Source organism: Meleagris gallopavo, chromosome 3 (assembly GCF_905368555.1).
Source record: "Meleagris gallopavo chromosome 3, MGAL_WU_HG_1.1, whole genome shotgun sequence".
Classification (NCBI taxonomy): Eukaryota; Metazoa; Chordata; class Aves; order Galliformes; family Phasianidae; genus Meleagris; species Meleagris gallopavo.
In genome coordinates, this window is record NC_139406.1 from 22136731 (window position 1) to 22145655 (window position 8925).

General features: G+C 43.5%; 1 long non-coding RNA gene across 1 annotated transcript; it reads right to left on the reverse strand.

Moving 5' to 3' along the window:
* Nucleotides 1-2: 2 nt before the first annotated feature.
* On the reverse strand, nt 3-8114 carry LOC116216443 (uncharacterized). The gene is made up of 3 exons (XR_004159178.2): nt 7370-8114; nt 7189-7270; nt 3-5692 (listed from the first exon to the last, which is right to left on the reverse strand). It is a non-coding gene; the product is annotated as an uncharacterized LOC116216443 (long non-coding RNA).
* Nucleotides 8115-8925: the final 811 nt, after the last annotated feature.

Consider the following 8925-nt stretch of genomic DNA (forward strand, 5'->3'; position numbering starts at 1 on the left):
TGGGGGATGGCGGGGGGCCATGAAATAATCCCAGCAGATGCCACTTGAGATGAGGCTGCGGTAGGCTGGGATTAGTGCCAAGAGGAAACAGGTGGTGAAACGGCGTTGATCAGTTATTACCCTTGAATCTGTTTACAAATCATCACAGGCACCTCCAAAGCATTCACGGGCTTCAGACACTGCTTGTCCCTTCTACCATTTCTGGGTGGGGAAAGCAATGACAGCACTGGGCACGGCACAAATCATATGTTCACTGTAATGTTGGAATATACATATGCAGGTCTTTTACTATCCACTGACCATTCCCCTACTCAGTCTAGGGGAAGCTTTCCATCATGGAGAATTTTCTGGTAAGAGCAAATGGCATTCCTGCATGCAGGAACTGCTTCCTTTGAAAGACATCCTCCAGCTGTCTCAGAATGGAAAACTTAAATAACTCCTCTTTAATCGAATGCAAAATGTGCAAGGAGGCAGGAACAAGCCTCTGCCAGTGAGGAGGATAGGCATTCTTCTATTGTTTGAGGCTTCCTGATTATCAGGAAAAGAGTTAAAGGGGGTGAGGCTTGATACACCTAGACAGTTCTGCTCAGCACCCAACTGCGACCTGGGGACGTCCTTCCTGACCCCACCGCAACTGGCTTTACCATGAGCAGGAGAGCAGAAGTGGCTGGGTGCATTGAGTCTCCTGAGGGTGACCCATGCATGTGGCCATCAGCCTCCTGATGTCCCAAGTTGTCTGAACTATCATCAAGAACTATCATCTGAACTATCATACAACTCAAACCAGATTTCTCCTGACCATTGGCCTTCACTAGCATCAGTATATCGTACAATTAACAAATATACAGATATTAAGGTATAATAGAGAGCTTAGCTATGATATTATTACACCAAAGCAAGAAACAGAAATGATAGGTACGCTCACCTGTAACCTCAGCTTGCAAGGGAAACTCCAGTAGAGTGGATCTCCAGAAGAGATCCATCCCCACTAGCAGTCAGCTCTTAAATGGGTCAAGGAGAGGTGGAGCCAGGCTCCACCCTTTCCTGCAGCACAGGTGAATTGCCTTCACCTGTGCTCCCGTGGCTGACTCATTGCTCGCCTCAGGTGATCAATCAGAGGTTCAGGCCGTGATGCAGCAGCCCCATACAGTGTACATAGCAGCCATCACTTTAACAGGGATGTAATTAATAATCCCTGTGTGTGTGGGCATTGGCTATAATCGGAGGATGCAGTTTTGATTTTGAGAACACATTTTGATTTTCTGTACACATACACTGCATTTTACACATAATTTCCATTGCTCCGATTTATCCTATACCTGGTGGCTGCCAGTCCTGACTCACAGGCTCTGCTCTGAGACAACAAACTTCAGTGTGGCAGTTTGCAGCTCCTGAGTGCTCTGTCACAGCAATTTGTCCTCCCCACCTCTCCCCACCCTCGTGGCAGGGAGCTGCCTGGCTCACACCTGCCCATAGGAAAATCCCTGGACCTAGCACTAAACCTTGAGCCTCATCTGTGGTGAAGGTAACCTGATTTGCTCATAATGAGCTTTGAGAGAGTCTGCTAATTATCTCAGGTACCAAAATACTGCCCCTCTGGGTAGGTAAGTCCTTGCTGTCTTTTTAATGCAAGTCTAAAACATTTCTGTTCAGCTGTCACACCAGGAATGTGTCACTTTGGTCATTGCCATGGAGGTCCCACTGATGAGAGTTGCCCAAGTCTCATCACTTACAAGGAGCAACACAGCAAAGCTTACGTGTAATTGCCACCACAAACTGAAGGTTGCTGAGGTCCTCTTCCTCCTTCCCATGTTGGGCCACCTGCAGGAAATACTCTCAAAGCCTCTCTGTCAGACTGAGCATGACAAGGAACACCGTGAGAGATGAGACACCCAGCAGCTCCATCATTAGCTCCGTCCTCCATGCCACAGGAAGACGGCATTCAATTCCTTCTTTAACTAAGAAGTATTGAACATGCTGCTATGCTTTCCCTTTCTGTCCTGGAGGTTGCAAGGCCTTATGTCATAAAAAATCTTTTGAACAACTTATGTGTCACAAAACTAATTCAAGTATTTAAAAAATTGTTTCTAAGGATTCTTCAACCACTGCTATCTTACCCCTGTATTAAACTCTTATTCTATTTCTGAGCAGATCAGAAAAGAAATGAAGCCTTGCTAGGCATTCCATTATAAAATAAATTTCCATGCAAAACCAATGCAAGCTACCAAATCCCTTTACAAACTGGAAATTCATTTTGGGGTGAGGCTGTCAGAGAACACTGAACCTACAAAGCTGATTTGCTGTGTGGCCCTTGCCCTCCAATCTGTAGTATGCATTAAACTGCAGAGCTGCCTGAAAAAGAAAAGTTTTTTCCATATCAACAGGACATCCATTTCTTTTGAGTAGGGTATAAGCCAGCCCACATATGGATGCTTCCAGATTCCTGGACCTTTTGTAGTTGCTTCGTATTTCTGTATTGACTTCTCCCTCCCCTTTCCCATTTTCATTGTTTCCTCTTCACGTATGATAAAACAATGAATCCTTCGGAAGGCAGGGCAATTCATCTTCAAGATGAGTTGTAATTCAATTTTTGTCTTCTGATGGTCTCTTTACCTACAGTTTGTTTGAAAATGAGGAACCTGCGCTGACCGCGTGGTGAATAATACTTCCTACATATCTTTCTAGATAAGAACATTACTGAGAGGAACCACATTATTGATTCTATATTCATAGAAGTTGTTATAAAGATTCCCAGATGTCAACACCACAAGATGGAAACCACTTCTAAATGTGCAGCTCGAGTGAAAAATACACGGACAGAGATTATTTAAAATACACTTGGGATGATCAGCACTTCCAGTTTTAGAAAATGTATTTTTGGTGAAGCATTAATATTTAATTATACTACAGAGCAGCTTTTTGAACATTTAGAAAGAATTGGGCCATTTTTAGAGGCCATACTCCTGTTTAAATGTTGCATCCAATGGACAATGGTTCTTTTTGCCACATGTACAGTATTTACTGTGGTTCATAACCAACTTATCTGATACCCTTGGGATGTGATGTAAAATAGCATATGACAATTCTGAACCCCGTGGTGCACATGATGCTGTCTTCCAGCCATGAAAAAATCTCCATCAACTGCAAGAGGGGCCAGTAAGGAGCATCTTGGTTATCCTCATCTGAATTCAGCAACTTCCTTCACTGTAAATCTCAATCAGACACAAGAAAACAGAAAATTGTTGATTGGGTTGCAGAGCATTTTTTTTTTACCAGTGCCAGTCTGTCCTTGGAAAAATTGCCAATTCTGGTTTTCAACATTTTTAATTAAAATTTGTCTCACATGTGCTTTCCATTCACATTTGAGGATAATTTGATGCCTGTTGCCTGACAATTCTTAAAAATACATATATATTCATATAATTCCATTCTTAAGTTTCAAGCAAGGTTGGCAATTGTATATTTACAAAACAAACAATCAAAAACTCCCCAAACCCCCCCACACAAACCACGCATGCAAGCACACCAAGAGCATGAACCATTATCTAGCTGAAAAACTCACAGGCTTAGCTTCAGACCTCTTCAGTTCAGCTGGTTATTGGCCAAGGCAATGCAGGAAAAAGAAGTTATTGATGGAAAGGAGCATGGGTAAACAGGAATGGAGGCTTTCATCCAAGCTTGCCCAATGACTTTTCACTCACTTTGCTTCTCTTTACCCCAATCCCCCCCCTTTGAGATTCTTAGGGTTTTTTTTTTGTTTTTTTTTTGTTTGTTTGTTTTTGTTTTTATTTTAAAATACAGCTTTCTTGCTGCATACACATAGCATATCGAAAGGGGCCTCTGCTTTTTAAAGCCAACCTGAATGTAACATAATGTAATAGAACAGAATCCGCACTCTAAAGCACAAGGATAGTATTACACTTTTACTAAACATGGATCTCATATTGATGCTTGTTTGAATTCAATTAATTCAATAAGTAAATGTATAGAGTGTAGTGAGATGTGCACAGATTCAGCCAAACAGGCTCACTGCTTCCAGGAAAACATTCACAGAAACATACCGGCATGTTGAAATCCTGTTTCTGCTGCACACATTCAAACACAACCGTTTTACAGGGGGAACATTCCAGGGGGTGGGGGTCATCCTAAGGCCTTATATTCAAACCTAAAAACAGACTAAGATGAAGTTATTTCCTTATTACATAAATAGTAACTGTAGGTGTATACAGGATCTTAAAAAGAAATATGAAGGCAGTGATTATGATTTTAAAGCCTGCTTCAAAGGTTAAAAAAAAAGGAAAAATAAATTATGGATTTTTATAAAGCCTTCCCTGCAAAACAGTCATCTGTAATTTTACACAGAAATACCAGAGCTTCAGCATTTTTGCTTTTGCCAGCCTGGTCCTCTCTGCATACATGAAGTCTCTTTCAAACTGGGCTGTCATTTGCTCTCTGGGATTTTTGTTTTTTTCCTTTTGTCCCATTCAACTTGAATTCTCAAGTGGTTTCCCAGTGACGAAACAGTTCTGCTCAGCCAAAGTGGAGGACAGCCAACACATCCAGATAAAGAGATTTTCAGATGAGCTGCGGGAAATTCATTACGCTGAAGGTATCATTATGTTCAGTAGCATTTGGTAATGTGGAACAGGCAGTAGGTGATTATTAATCATAGAAACCTTAGCACTTTGGCTCCTCTCTGTAACCTTTCATCGTCTTGCATAAGCTTCCTCTGCAGAAGTACAGCCTGCGGTGCTGCTCTGGCACACAGAAGCCAGCAGTAACACTATTTTAACCCTCAGAGCAGAAGTGCGCTGCTATCCAATATTCTTCCAGTTGCATAAAAGAGAACCCCTTTTCACTTACTGATAGGTAAACTGAAAACAAATTATTCTAGAAGATCATGGGACACTGCGGAAGGGGACATGCTGATAGAGAACTTGCACAAGGTGTGCACTCAAGTGAGTGGAAATCACAGAGCTGATACAAACACTTCTCCTGTGTGTGCTTGCAGTTTTATGAGGCAGTATGTGCAATCAGCTAAAAGATATGCTATAAAAACAATAACAATTTTCCCACAGGGGTATACAAACTATAACCTCTGTCTCATCTGTGAATCAGATAAATAAACTTTGATGGTATCTGGAAAAGGGGATAACTCTATTTGTGAGCAGTCATTTCTGTTGTCCTTTTCTGCAGTTCAGAAGCTCACAGATTAATGCCTGTGAGCTGCATACTGTTATTTAAAGGACAAGTTAGAGTAGAAGAGAGAAATATTAAGTAGGAGAGATTACATTTTTCTGCAGTGCCTTTATTAAATCACAGGATATTTACGTGCAAGGCTTATTTAAAGAAGACTCAGAAATTCCTGAGCCCAGAGAGGCTCTCTGTTTCTGAACATGAGAAGACAGAAGCACTATACTCCAAGTTTCTCTGTGTGCACTGCAAAACCACCCATTATGGCTAACTGTTATTTCTGGAGGAAGCTGAAGGGTTAAAACACACAAACCTAAAAGAATGTAATGATGGCATGAAAATGACTTTTGGTGGTGGCAAGCAGAGCACAACTCTAGCTGATTAACCCAGATAACTCTCCCTCTATCTTACCAGGTAAAACCCATGTCAGCCATCTTCCAGTGTCAGGGAGAGCATCGGTTGTCCTCATCACGGTGAGCTCAGCAGGTGTCAGCAACACCTGCCAAGAAACAATAGTAAAACTCCAGCCTTCTTTATGCTACCCCACTTTGGGACAGTGAAATACTTGTGCTACATCAGAGGCTATTTTTTGCCTACTTCAACCTACTTAACATTAATTCTCTAGAAATCAAAATTATTACACCAGGACAGTAAATGCTGCTCTGGGATTGAAAGTCTGTTCTTCTATCAGATACAGTGCTCAGAGCCTGCTTTGTTCCTATGGAGCTCAAGCTTCAGGAGAAGAGAGAAATTAGAGGACAGCAAGAGTCCACAGTGTTGGAGGACTGGAGGTGCGGCAGCCTTCCTCTCTTTTCCCCATAGATCAGCTGTTATAAATTGGCATTTGAGAACTAAGTAGGGATAATGTGGGCAACAGTACATGCAAATAAGAGGCGAATGGGTAACTTCCCACAACGAAGTTCTCCTCACTGGCAATATCTTTAAGCCAAAGTTCAGTTTTTTGCAGTCCACAAGCACATCAGGTTATTTGATGTCCAAGGAGCTTCTTAATGAGGCCTGGACTGGGTTCCCAGCATTTATGCACACATTTGCTTATCCCCAATACCTGAAGAAAATCTGAACTCAGTAAGGCACAGTATCCTGTGCAATCCTCAGTCATTTTGCCTGAAAGTAATGAGAACAATCTTAGGAACAGATAAATGACACAGCACCAGGTGAGCTGGTCTGTAAAGTAAAACGAACGTGTATGGCAAGCTGTTGCCTGATGTAGGGGCTGAAACCAAATGTCTGAGATTTGGACTGCCTCACATCACAGCAGGATTGTCTCAGTGGGGACACAGAATTCATTCCCCATCACCAAAAGAAGAAAGAGGACAAGTTTTGGTCAGATGGCACTTGCCACAACCACTTTGCCTGTGCTCTCCAAGCTCAGAACAGAGGATGGGCGCTGCTGTGAATGCCTGTAAGAAACCAGCAGCTCATCGCTTCCCACTGCACATCAGCAGCCGTGTGTGTGCTCCTGGAGCAGCAAAATGATATCCAATTTGCTTGATAAGTGTTTTCTCCTCTAGAGCCTGATGTAATTGAATATCAGGTGCATAGGCAATTCCACTACCTAAATTGCCTGCAATTTGTTCACGAAAAAGAACATTCATTTGATTCTGCTGTTGCGCGGTGCCCTCTTCAAGTCAGGTTAATTAAGGCAATGCCATTAGCTGCACAGGAAGGCCCTTCTCAGCACAAGCAAGATAGGGAGATCTGAATCTTGAACCTTCCTGAGGTGGTCAGTAGGTCGCAGAGGTGAGATGGAGGCAGGGAAGCAGAGCTGCCCATCGCAGGGATGGGCAGCACTTCTATGCTACAGTGAGCTTATCCTGCCAGCTGGCAGCCCAGTGGGGGTGCGCTCATCGTGCTAAGGGCCAGCAATTAATCGGACCGCTGCAAGGACGTAACACTGACAGTGCTGAAAGCAAGCAAAGGAAACATGCCCGTGTGACAATATATGCTTCTCTTCCCTCGGGAGTTTTTTCATACCTATTATGGAGATGTTTACTTCAGGAACGCTGCAGGGGAAATGGTGCTGCTGATGGTGATGGCGAAGATCACGAGCAGTTATCTGTACAGAGGATGACAGAGTCAGAGCAGTTCCTAGCTCTCACACGTCTCAAGGAAGCTTACAACAGGCAAGAATGTACCGTATCATTCAGAAACACACCTGCTACAGCACGGTCAGACCTTTTCTTTCTCACGTGGAGCATGAGAAACCCTGGTGGCTTTTCCCCTCCTCGCACAACACTTGCTGCGTTGCCTCAGGAAAGACTTCAGTCCTGCTCCCTTAGGCGGAGCTCTTGCCCAGCAAAGCCGGCCTGACAGCCTCCCTCCGGCAGCAGAGCGGCCTGAGCGGGGCCGGCTCCAGCCGGGTGTTCTTCCCGCCTTATCTGAGTGAGCCCTCGCTCCGGGAGATTTACATTCAATGAGCTGGTTTTATTAACAAAAATTCCAAGAGAAGCCAGGATAGTTAGGAAGTGTAGATGGAGCCCGACAGCTCGCCGCTGGCTTAGCAGGGATCAGGATCACGGTGGGAGCTGAAATGATATTAAAAGGGTGCGAGCTGAGTTGTCAAGCAACCGTGGGCTTGGCCAGGAAAGGATTACAGTCCACAGTAACATGCAAAATCTTCCACTTTTGATCCAATTTCCCATCATTGCTTCAGACTACCAGGAATATTACCCACTGACTTTTCTGTAAGGCTCACTCCAAAAGTAACGCCTCCTATTTATTTCTGTAGAAACTGCAGCAGATACGAAGAGCACAATAACACTATTTGACAGAGCAAGTTCTTTGCTCCAAAACACTATTTTTCAACATAGTCAAAACCATTAGCTATGCATTTTGGCGAGTGATGAACAAGAGCTTATGTGCCATGCTTGTAACAGTTTGCACCAGCAGAGGTGTCCCAGCCTTTCATGGCTACTGTGATAGCAACATTGCTAGGAAACTGTTGCCGATACAATCCATCTTTCATCAGCTGTTTGGTCTCCATAAACATTCAGTAAGTGTCAATGAATGTCAATAGGTGCAATTTTCAAATCTTTGAAAGGGTAGATAATAGCTGGACAAGGGGAAATGACTTTAAGTTGAGGGAAGGAAGATTTAGGTTGGATGTCGGGGGGAAGTTCTTTACAGAGAGTGGTGAGGTGCTGGAACGGGCTGCCCAGAGAGGTGCTCCATCCCTGAAAGTGTTCAAAATCAGGTTGGACAGGGCCCTGGGCAGCCTGTTCTAGTATTATATGTGGAGGTTGGTGGCTCTGCCTGCAGGAGAAGGGTTGGAGCTTGATGATCCTTGGGGTTCCTTCCAACATAAGCCATTCTATGATCCTGTGATTCTATTATTATTTTTTTTTTTTCCACATGGGGGAATTCAATGACACACCTTTGCTTTATATACACTTCCATGTCAGGCACCATTTTGTCGGACTGCCCCTCAGCTGCCATCTCTCATGCGGCAACAACATGCAATGGAATACTGGTGGGAAGGTTCGATCTCTGCTGCCATATCGCCAACATCTGCCTCTAAAGTCACGGTCCAACACAATAAAATAGGAGGCATTACTTTTGGAGCAGCCCTTTATATTTCCAAATGCTCACAAAGGTGTTACAAGTTGCCATCTACACAAGAGGAATGCTACATCTTCTGGAAAGAGCAAACACGGTGGTTCAAATGCCATATTCCTGTAAAACACTGCAGGTTTTAAATTCTGTTTTATCTTG